This window comes from Nipponia nippon, unplaced genomic scaffold, assembly GCF_047370975.1.
Source record: "Nipponia nippon isolate SJK-2023a ecotype South Korea unplaced genomic scaffold, ASM4737097v1 scaffold_30, whole genome shotgun sequence".
Classification (NCBI taxonomy): Eukaryota; Metazoa; Chordata; class Aves; order Pelecaniformes; family Threskiornithidae; genus Nipponia; species Nipponia nippon.
Genome location: NW_028262348.1, coordinates 6,418,958 through 6,427,127, shown reverse-complemented (window position 1 = coordinate 6,427,127; position 8,170 = coordinate 6,418,958).

Below are 8,170 nucleotides of genomic sequence, written 5' to 3'. Positions count from 1 at the left end.
ATGGTTGGACTTGACTACGCTGGGGAAGCCCAGAGCCATTCTGTTTGTGGGGCTGTGAATGCGGTTGCAGGGAGCAGTGAAGCCCAGCAAGAGGTTTTCGTCCTGGCCCCTTTGGTGGGGGAGAAATGGCTGGACGTTTGCAGTTTGGGAGCTGGGCTCTGGCTGAAGTCACCAGGGTGGCCGAGTGCATGGTTGGACTTGACTATGCTGGGGAAGCCCAGAGCCATTCTGTTTGTGGGGCTGTGAATGCGGTTGCAGGGAGCAGTGAAGCCCAGCAAGAGGTTTCCATCCTGGCCCCTTTGGTGGGGGAGAAATGGCTGGACGTTTGCAATGTGGGAGCTGGGCTCTGGCTGAAGTCACCAGGGTGGCCGAGTGCATGGTTGGACTTGACTACGCTGGGGAAGCCCAGAGCCATTCTGTTTGTGGGGCTGTGAATGCGGTTGCAGGGAGCAGTGAAGCCCAGCAAGAGGTTTCCATCCTGGCCCCTTTGGTGGGGGAGAAATGGCTGGACGTTTGCAATGTGGGAGCTGGGCTCTGGCTGAAGTCACCAGGGTGGCCGAGTGCATGGTTGGACTTGACTATGCTGGGGAAGCCCAGAGCCATTCTGTTTGTGGGGCTGCAAATGCGGTTGCAGGGAGCAGTGAAGCCCAGCAAGAGGTTTCCATCCTGGCCCCTTTGGTGGGGGAGAAATGGCTGGACGTTTGCAATGTGGGATCTGGGCTCTGGCTGAAGTCACCAGGGTGGCCGAGTGCATGGTTGGACTTGACTACGCTGGGGAAGCCCAGAGCCACTCTGTTTGTGGGGCTGTGAATGCAGTTGCAGGGAGCAGTGAAGCCCAGCAAGAGGTTTCCATCCTGGCCCCTTTGGTGGGGGAGAAATCGCTGGACGTTTGCAGTTTGGGAGCTGGGCTCTGGCTGAAGTCACCAGTGTGGCCGAGTGCATGGTTGGACTTGACTATGCTGGGGAAGCCCAGAGCCATTCTGTTTGTGGGGCTGCAAATGCAGTTGCAGGGAGCAGTGAAGCCCAGCAAGAGGTTTCCATCCTGGCCCCTTTGGTGGGGGAGAAATGGCTGGACGTTTGCAATGTGGGAGCTGGGCTTTGGCTGAAGTCTCCAGTGTGGCCGAGTGCTTGGTTGGACTTGACTACGCTGGGGAAGCCCAGAGCCATTCTGTTTGTGGGGCTGCAAATGCGGTTGCAGGGAGCAGTGAAGCCCAGCAAGAGGTTTCCATCCTGGCCCCTTTGGTGGGGGAGAAATCGCTGGACGTTTGCAGTTTGGGAGCTGGGCTCTGGCTCAGGTCACCAGGGTGGCCGAGTGCATGGTTGGACTTGACTATGCTGGGGAAGCCCAGAGCCATTCTGTTTGTGGGGCTGTGAATGCAGTTGCAGGGAGCAGTGAAGCCCAGCAAGAGGTTTCCATCCTGGCCCCTTTGGTGGGGGAGAAATGGCTGGACGTTTGCAATGTGGGATCTGGGCTCTGGCTGAAGTCACCAGGGTGGCCGAGTGCATGGTTGGACTTGACTATGCTGGGGAAGCCCAGAGCCATTCTGTTTGTGGGGCTGCAAATGCGGTAGCAGGGAGCAGTGAAGCCCAGCAAGAGGTTTCCATCCTGGCCCCTTTGGTGGGGGAGAAATTGCTGGACGTTTGCAGTTTGGGAGCTGGGCTCTGCCTGAAGTCACCAGGGTGGCCGAGTGCATGGTTGGACTTGACTATGCTGGGGAAGCCCAGAGCCACTCTGTTTGTGGGGCTGTGAATGTGGTTGCAGGGAGCAGTGAAGCCCAGCAAGAGGTTTCCATCCTGGCCCCTTTGGTGGGGGAGAAATGGCTGGACGTTTGCAATGTGGGAGCTGGGCTCTGGCTGAAGTCACCAGGGTGGCCGAGTGCATGGTTGGACTTGACTATGCTGGGGAAGCCCAGAGCCATTCTGTTTGTGGGGCTGCAAATGCGGTTGCAGGGAGCAGTGAAGCCCAGAAACAGGTTTCCATCCTGGCCCCTTTGGTGGGGGAGAAATTGCTGGACGTTTGCAATGTGGGAGCTGGGCTCTGGCTGAAGTCACCAGGGTGGCCGAGTGCATGGTTGGACTTGACTATGCTGGGGAAGCCCAGAGCCATTCTGTTTGTGGGGCTGCGAATGCGGTTGCAGGGAGCAGTGAAGCCCAGCAAGAGGTTTCCATCCTGGCCCCTTTGGTGGGGGAGAAATTGCTGGACGTTTACAATGCGGGAGCTGGGCTCTGGCTGAAGTCACCAGGGTGGCCGAGAGCATGGTTGGACTTGACTACGCTGGGGAAGCCCAGAGCCACTCTGTTTGTGGGGCTGCGAATGCGGTTGCAGGGAGCAGTGAAGCCCAGCAACAGGTTTCCATCCTGGCCCCTTTGGTGGGGGAGAAATTGCTGGACGTTTGCAGTTTGGGATCTGGGCTCTGGCTAAAGTCACCAGGGTGGCCGAGTGCATGGTTGGACTTGACTATGCTGGGGAAGCCCAGAGCCACTCTGTTTGTGGGGCTGCGAATGCGGTTGCAGGGAGCTGTGAAGCCCAGCAAGATGTTTCCATCCTGGCCCCTTTGGTGGGGGAGAAATGGCTGGACGTTTGCAATGTGGGAGCTGGGCTCTGGCTAAAGTCACCAGGGTGGCCGAGGGCATGTTTGGCGCTGACTATGCTGGGGAAGCCCAGAGCCATTCTGTTTGTGGGCTGCAAAAGCGGTTGCAGGGAGCAGTGAAGCCCAGCAAGAGGTTTCCATCCTGGCCCCTTTGGTGGGGGAGAAATTGCTGGACGTTTGCAATGTGGGAGCTGGGCTCTGGCTGAAGTCACCAGGGTGGCCCAGTGCATGGTTGCACTTGACTATGCTGGGGAAGCCCAGAGCCATTCTGTTTGTGGGGCTGCGAATGCGGTTGCAGGGAGCAGTGAAGCCCAGCAAGAGGTTTTCGTCCTGGCCCCTTTGGTGGGGGAGAAATCGCTGGACGTTTGCAGTTTGGGAGCTGGGCTCTGGCTGAAGTCACCAGGGTGGCCGAGTGCATGGTTGGACTTGACTACGCTGGGGAAGCCCAGAGCCATTCTGTTTGTGGGGCTGCGAATGCGGTTGCAGGGAGCAGTGAAGCCCAGCAAGAGGTTTCCATCCTGGCCCCTTTGGTGGGGGAGAAATGGCTGGACGTTTGCAATGTGGGAGCTGGGCTCTGGCTGAAGTCACCAGGGTGGCCGAGTGCATGGTTGGACTTGACTACGCTGGGGAAGCCCAGAGCCATTCTGTTTGTGGGGCTGCGAATGCGGTTGCAGGGAGCAGTGAAGCCCAGCAAGAGGTTTCCATCCTGGCCCCTTTGGTGGGGGAGAAATCGCTGGACGTTTGCAGTTTGGGATCTGGGCTCTGGCTGAAGTCACCAGGGTGGCCGAGTGCATGGTTGGACTTGACTACGCTGGGGAAGCCCAGAGCCATTCTGTTTGTGGGGCTGCAAATGCGGTTGCAGGGAGCAGTGAAGCCCAGCAAGAGGTTTCCATCCTGGCCCCTTTGGTGGGGGAGAAATGGCTGGACGTTTGCAATGTGGGAGCTGGGCTCTGGCTGAAGTCACCAGTGTGGCCGAGTGCATGGTTGGACTTGACTATGCTGGGGAAGCCCAGAGCCATTCTGTTTGTGGGGCTGCAAATGCGGTTGCAGGGAGCAGTGAAGCCCAGCAAGAGGTTTCCATCCTGGCCCCTTTGGTGTGGGAGAAATCGCTGGACGTTTGCAGTTTGGGAGCTGGGCTCTGGCTGAAGTCACCAGGGTGGCCGAGTGCATGGTTGGACTTGACTACGCTGGGGAAGCCCAGAGCCATTCTGTTTGTGGGGCTGCGAATGCGGTTGCAGGGAGCAGTGAAGCCCAGCAAGAGGTTTCCATCCTGGCCCCTTTGGTGGGGGAGAAATGGCTGGACGTTTGCAATGTGGGAGCTGGGCTCTGGCTGAAGTCACCAGGGTGGCCGAGTGCATGGTTGGACTTGACTACGCTGGGGAAGCCCAGAGCCATTCTGTTTGTGGGGCTGCAAATGCGGTTGCAGGGAGCAGTGAAGCCCAGCAAGAGGTTTCCATCCTGGCCCCTTTGGTGGGGGAGAAATCGCTGGACGTTTGCAGCTTGGGAGCTGGGCTCTGGCTGAAGTCACCAGGGTGGCCGAGTGCATGGTTGGACTTGACTATGCTGGGGAAGCCCAGAGCCATTCTGTTTGTGGGGCTGTGAATGCGGTTGCAGGGAGCAGTGAAGCCCAGCAAGAGGTTTCCATCCTGGCCCCTTTGGTGGGGGAGAAATCGCTGGACGTTTGCAGTTTGAGATCTGGGCTCTGGCTGAAGTCACCAGGGTGGCCGAGTGCATGGTTGGACTTGACTATGCTGGGGAAGCCCAGAGCCATTCTGTTTGTGGGGCTGTGAATGCGGTTGCAGGGAGCAGTGAAGCCCAGCAAGAGGTTTCCATCCTGGCCCCTTTGGTGGGGGAGAAATTGCTGGACGTTTGCAATGTGGGAGCTGGGCTCTGGCTGAAGTCACCAGGGTGGCCGAGTGCATGGTTGGACTTGACTACGCTGGGGAAGCCCAGAGCCATTCTGTTTGTGGGGCTGTGAATGCAGTTGCAGGGAGCAGTGAAGCCCAGCAAGAGGTTTCCATCCTGGCCCCTTTGGTGGGGGAGAAATTGCTGGACGTTTGCAATGTGGGAGCTGGGCTCTGGCTGAAGTCACCAGGGTGGCCGAGTGCATGGTTGGACTTGACTATGCTGGGGAAGCCCAGAGCCATTCTGTTTGTGGGGCTGCAAATGCGGTTGCAGGGAGCAGTGAAGCCCAGCAAGAGGTTTCCATCCTGGCCCCTTTGGTGGGGGAGAAATGGCTGGACGTTTGCAGTTTGGGAGCTGGGCTCTGGCTGAAGTCACCAGGGTGGCCGAGTGCATGGTTGGACTTGACTATGCTGGGGAAGCCCAGAGCCATTCTGTTTGTGGGGCTGTGAATGCGGTTGCAGGGAGCAGTGAAGCCCAGCAAGAGGTTTCCATCCTGGCCCCTTTGGTGGGGGAGAAATGGCTGGACGTTTGCAATGTGGGAGCTGGGCTCTGGCTGAAGTCACCAGGGTGGCCGAGTGCATGGTTGGACTTGACTAACTGGGGAAGCCCAGAGCCACTCTGTTTGTGGGGCTGCAAATGCCGTTGCAGGGAGCAGTGAAGCCCAGCAAGAGGTTTCCATCCTGGCCCCTTTGGTGGGGGAGAAATGGCTGGACGTTTGCAATGCGGGAGCTGGGCTCTGGCTGAAGTCACCAGGGTGGCCGAGTGCATGGTTGGACTTGACTATGCTGGGGAAGCCCAGAGCCATTCTGTTTGTGGGGCTGCGAATGCGGTTGCAGGGAGCAGTGAAGCCCAGCAAGAGGTTTCCATCCTGGCCCCTTTGGTGGGGGAGAAATCGCTGGACATTTGCAATGTGGGAGCTGGGCTCTGGCTGAAGTCACCAGGGTGGCCGAGGGCATGGTTGCACTTGACTATGCTGGGGAAGCCCAGAGCCATTCTGTTTGTGGGGCTGTGAATGCGGTTGCAGGGAGCAGTGAAGCCCAGCAAGAGGTTTCCATCCTGGCCCCTTTGGTGGGGGAGAAATGGCTGGACGTTTGCAGTTTGGGATCTGGGCTCTGGCTGAAGTCACCAGGGTGGCCGAGTGCATGGTTGGACTTGACTACGCTGGGGAAGCCCAGAGCCATTCTGTTTGTGGGGCTGCAAATGCGGTTGCAGGGAGCAGTGAAGCCCAGCAAGAGGTTTCCATCCTGGCCCCTTTGGTGGGGGAGAAATGGCTGGACGTTTGCAATGTGGGAGCTGGGCTCTGGCTGAAGTCACCAGGGTGGCCGAGTGCATGGTTGGACTTGACTACGCTGGGGAAGCCCAGAGCCATTCTGTTTGTGGGGCTGTGAATGCGGTTGCAGGGAGCAGTGAAGCCCAGCAAGAGGTTTCCATCCTGGCCCCTTTGATGGGGGAGAAATTGCTGGACGTTTGCAATGTGGGAGCTGGGCTCTGGCTGAAGTCACCAGGGTGGCCGAGTGCATGGTTGGACTTGACTACGCTGGGGAAGCCCAGAGCCACTCTGTTTGTGGGGCTGCAAATGCGGTTGCAGGGAGCAGTGAAGCCCAGCAAGAGGTTTTCGTCCTGGCCCCTTTGGTGGGGGAGAAATCGCTGGACGTTTGCAATGTGGGAGCTGGGCTCTGGCTGAAGTCACCAGGGTGGCCGAGTGCATGGTTGGACTTGACTATGCTGGGGAAGCCCAGAGCCATTCTGTTTGTGGGCTGTGAATGCGGTTGCAGGGAGCAGTGAAGCCCAGCAAGAGGTTTCCATCCTGGCCCCTTTGGTGGGGGAGAAATGGCTGGACGTTTGCAATGCAGGAGCCTGGCTCTGCCTGAAGTCACCAGGGTGGCCCAGTGCATGGTTGGACTTGACTACGCTGGGGAAGCCCAGAGCCATTCTGTTTGTGGGGCTGCGAATGCGGTTGCAGGGAGCAGTGAAGCCCAGCAAGAGGTTTCCATCCTGGCCCCTTTGGTGGGGGAGAAATCGCTGGACGTTTGCAATGTGGGAGCTGGGCTCTGGCTGAAGTCACCAGGGTGGCCGAGTGCATGGTTGGACTTGACTATGCTGGGGAAGCCCAGAGCCATTCTGTTTGTGGGCTGTGAATGCGGTTGCAGGGAGCAGTGAAGCCCAGCAAGAGGTTTCCATCCTGGCCCCTTTGGTGGGGGAGAAATGGCTGGACGTTTGCAGTTTGGGAGCTGGGCTCTGGCTGAAGTCACCAGGGTGGCCGAGTGCATGGTTGGACTTGACTACGCTGGGGAAGCCCAGAGCCATTCTGTTTGTGGGGCTGTGAATGCAGTTGCAGGGAGCAGTGAAGCCCAGCAAGAGGTTTTCGTCCTGGCCCCTTTGGTGGGGGAGAAATGGCTGGACGTTTGCAGTTTGGGAGCTGGGCTCTGGCTGAAGTCACCAGGGTGGCCGAGTGCATGGTTGGACTTGACTATGCTGGGGAAGCCCAGAGCCATTCTGTTTGTGGGGCTGCGAATGCGGTTGCAGGGAGCAGTGAAGCCCAGCAAGAGGTTTCCATCCTGGCCCCTTTGGTGGGGGAGAAATCGCTGGACGTTTGCAATGTGGGAGCTGGGCTCTGGCTGAAGTCACCAGGGTGGCCGAGTGCATGGTTGGACTTGACTATGCTGGGGAAGCCCAGAGCCACTCTGTTTGTGGGGCTGCAAATGCGGTTGCAGGGAGCAGTGAAGCCCAGCAAGAGGTTTCCATCCTGGCCCCTTTGGTGGGGGAGAAATGGCTGGACGTTTGCAATGTGGGAGCTGGGCTCTGGCTGAAGTCACCAGAGTGGCCGAGGGCATGGTTGGACTTGACTATGCTGGGGAAGCCCAGAGCCATTCTGTTTGTGGGGCTGCAAATGCGGTTGCAGGGAGCAGTGAAGCCCAGCAAGAGGTTTCCATTCTGGCCCCTCTGGTGGGGGAGAAATCGCTGGACGTTTGCAATGTGGGAGCTGGGCTCTGGCTGAAGTCACCAGGGTGGCCGAGTGCATGGTTGGACTTGACTACGCTGGGGAAGCCCAGAGCCATTCTGTTTGTGGGGCTGTGAATGCGGTTGCAGGGAGCAGTGAAGCCCAGCAAGAGGTTTTCGTCCTGGCCCCTTTGGTGGGGGAGAAATTGCTGGACGTTTGCAATGTGGGAGCTGGGCTCTGGCTGAAGTCACCAGGGTGGCCGAGTGCATGGTTGGACTTGACTATGCTGGGGAAGCCCAGAGCCATTCTGTTTGTGGGGCTGCAAATGCGGTTGCAGGGAGCAGTGAAGCCCAGCAAGAGGTTTCCATCCTGGCCCCTTTGGTGGGGGAGAAATGGCTGGACGTTTGCAATGTGGGAGCTGGGCTCTGGCTGAAGTCAGCAGTGTGGCCGAGTGCATGGTTGGACTTCCCTACGCTGGGGAAGCCCAGAGCCATTCTGTTTGTGGGGCTGCAAATGCAGTTGCAGGGAGCAGTGAAGCCCAGCAAGAGGTTTCCATCCTGGCCCCTTTGGTGGGGGAGAAATGGCTGGACGTTTGCAATGTGGGAGCTGGGCTCTGGCTGAAGTCACCAGGGTGGCCGAGTGCATGGTTGGACTTGACTATGCTGGGGAAGCCCAGAGCCATTCTGTTTGTGGGGCTGTGAATGCAGTTGCAGGGAGCAGTGAAGCCCAGCAA